The sequence below is a fragment of the Myotis davidii genome, unplaced genomic scaffold, assembly GCF_000327345.1.
Source record: "Myotis davidii unplaced genomic scaffold, ASM32734v1 scaffold543, whole genome shotgun sequence".
NCBI classification, from domain to species: domain Eukaryota; kingdom Metazoa; phylum Chordata; class Mammalia; order Chiroptera; family Vespertilionidae; genus Myotis; species Myotis davidii.
The window spans coordinates 342,110-345,537 of NW_006294117.1; positions in this window are offsets into that span (position 1 = coordinate 342,110).

The window sequence follows — 3,428 nt, forward strand, 5'->3', positions numbered from 1 at the left end:
CGTGCAGCCACTAAACTTATAGTGCACTAGAGGCCTGGTGCATGAATTCGTGCACCGTGGGGTCTGGCCGGCCCACCCCTATGGATGCCCATTGGGCCAGGCCAGAGGGAGGAGGGGCTGGGAGAGGTTGGCCGGCTGGCCCACCCCCGATCGGGGTGTTGGGGGCCCATTCGGGGCCAGGCCAGCAGGGGGGCGATCGAGGTCCAGATCAGGCCAGTTGGCTTCCACAGTACGCATCATAGCCACCAATTGTTCTGGTTGTTCGGGTCGTTCTGCCATTCCGGTCGCTGGGCTTTTATATATATAGATGTTGCCCTGTGTTTGGCTATTCACAGCTGTTGCCTGTGAGACTGCCCCAAGGAAGGTTTAGGCTACATTCTGAGGAGCATATCGGTTCAATATGTTTTAAAAATATGCTTTTATTGCCCTAACCGGTTTGGCTCAGTAGATAGAGCGTCGGCCTGCGGACTGAAAGGTCCCAGATTCGATTCCAGTCAAGGGCATGTACGTTGGTTGCGGTCACATCCCCAGTAGGAGGTGTGCAGGAGGCAGCTGATCGATGTTTCTCTCTCATCGATGTTTCTAACTCTCTATTCCTCTCCCTTCAGGGCAGGGGAGAGAGAGAGAGAGAGAAAGAAAAAGAGAGAGAGAGAGAAACATTGATGTGAGAGAGAAACATCAATCAGTTGCCTCAAGCATGCACCTCGACCAGGATGAAACCTACACTGGGAATTTGCTCTGACCAGGAATTGAACTGTTGACCTATCAGTGCAAAGGACTATACTAACCAACTGAGCCACACTGGCCAGGGCTCATTATTTTTTTAATCTCATAGAATTTTTTTGTGTAGTATTTATGTTCATAATCTCTGTCCCTAAGAAAAATAAAAATAATTTTCTAAAAAGGTATACAGTGAAAAATCTTAGATCCACCCTTGTCCTTTACTGCTTATGTGCCCCCCAAATATTATTAGTATATGTGTTGCTGAGTACCTCCCAAATATGATTACACTAGAGGCCCAGTGCACGAAATTTGTACACTCAGGGAGGGTCCCTCAGCCTGGCCTGTGCCCTCTCACAGTCCAGGGGGATGTCTGACTGAAGGCTTAAGGCCCACTCCCCTTTTTTAAAAAATATGTTTTTATTGATTTCAGAATTGACGGGAGAGGGAGAGACTAGAAACATCCATGATGAGAGAGAATCATGGACCAGCTGCCTCCTGCACACCCCCCACTGGGGATGGAGCCCGCAATCTGGGCATGTGCCCTGACCGGGAATCAAACCCTGACCGCCTGGTTCACAGGTTGATGCTCAACCACTGAGCCACGCTGGCCAGGCAAGGCCCGCTCCCTTAAGCTATCAGTCAGACATCCTTAGTGCTACTGCGGAGGTGGGAGAGGCTCCCGCCACTGCCACTGCACTCGCCAGCCATGAGCCCGGCTGCTGGCTGAGTGGCACTCCCCCAGTTAGAGCACACTGACCATCAGGGGGCAGCTCCTGCATCGACTACTTGCCCCCTGGTGGTCAGTGCGCATTATAGCAACCGGTCGTTCCACCGTTTGGTCGATTTGCATATTAGCCTTTTATTGTATAGGATAGTTCTATTTTACCACTTTTTAAAAATATATATATTTTATTGATTTTTGACAGAGAGAAACGGAGAGAGATAGAGAGCCAGAAACATCGATGAGAAACATCGATCAGCTGCCTCCTACACATCTCCTACTGGGCATGTGCCCACAACCAAGGTACATGCCCTTGACCGGAATCGAACCTGGGACCTTTCAGTCCGCAGGCCGACGCTCTATCCACTGAGCCAAACCGGTTCCGGCTTTTTTAAAAAATATATATATTTTATTGATTTTTGACAGAGAGAAACGGAGAGAGATAGAGAGCCAGAAACATCGATGAGAAACATCGATCAGCTGCCTCCTACACATCTCCTACTGGGCATGTGCCCACAACCAAGGTACATGCCCTTGACCGGAATCGAACCTGGGACCTTTCAGTCCGCAGGCCGACGCTCTATCCACTGAGCCAAACCGGTTCCGGCTTTTTTAAAAAATATATATATTTTATTGATTTTTGACAGAGAGAAACGGAGAGAGATAGAGAGCCAGAAACATCGATGAGAAACATCGATCAGCTGCCTCCTACACATCTCCTACTGGGCATGTGCCCACAACCAAGGTACATGCCCTTGACCGGAATCGAACCTGGGACCTTTCAGTCCGCAGGCCGACGCTCTATCCACTGAGCCAAACCGGTTCCGGCTTTTTTAAAAAATATATATATTTTATTGATTTTTGACAGAGAGAAACGGAGAGAGATAGAGAGCCAGAAACATCGATGAGAAACATCGATCAGCTGCCTCCTACACATCTCCTACTGGGCATGTGCCCACAACCAAGGTACATGCCCTTGACCGGAATCGAACCTGGGACCTTTCAGTCCGCAGGCCGACGCTCTATCCACTGAGCCAAACCGGTTCCGGCTTTTTTAAAAAATATATATATTTTATTGATTTTTGACAGAGAGAAACGGAGAGAGATAGAGAGCCAGAAACATCGATGAGAAACATTGATCAGCTGCCTCCTGCACACCCCCTGCTGGGAATTGAGCCCTCAATCCCAAGCTTTGACCAGGAATCAAACCTTGACCTCCTAGTTCATAGGTCAATAATGCTCAACCACTGAGCCGCGCTGGCTGGGCAATTTCTCATTCTTTTTAACAGCGGCATAATATTCCTTCATTCAAATGCCCATTATGTGTTTATTGAACCAATTTCCTATCGATGAACAGGTCAATTGTTTCCAATATTTGCAATGAGCAAGATAGTACATACGTCATTTTCACATATGCAAGCCTATCTGTAGAATTATTTCGAAGGTGAAACTGCTGGATCAAAGGGAATGTACATTTATAATTCTATATATAGTACCTTCTATGGGGGTTATACCAATTTATTCTCCCAAAAGCAAGGTATAAAAGTACCTGTTTCCCCACAACTTTACCCACAGAGTGTGTCAGCCTTTTGGGTTTTTTTCCTTTTTTCTTTTTCGTTTTGCCAATCTGCTAGGTGAAAAATGATATCTTGGGTAGTTTTAATTTGCCCTCTGACTTTTTTTTAAAATATATTTTATTGATCTTTTAGAGAGAGGAAAGAAGAGAGATAGAGAGCTAGAAACATCGATGAGAGAGAAACATTGATCAGCTGCCTCCTGCACATCTCCCACTGGGGATGTGCCCGCAACCCAGGTACATGCCCTTTACCGGAATCGAACCTGGGACCCTTCAGTCCGTAGACCCCCGCTCTATCCACTGAGCCAAACTGGCTTAGGTCATGGTTTTAGTTTTTGGCCATTGAGTATGATGTTGGCTGTAGATTTGTCATACATGGCCTTTATTCTGTTGAGGTATGATCCCTGT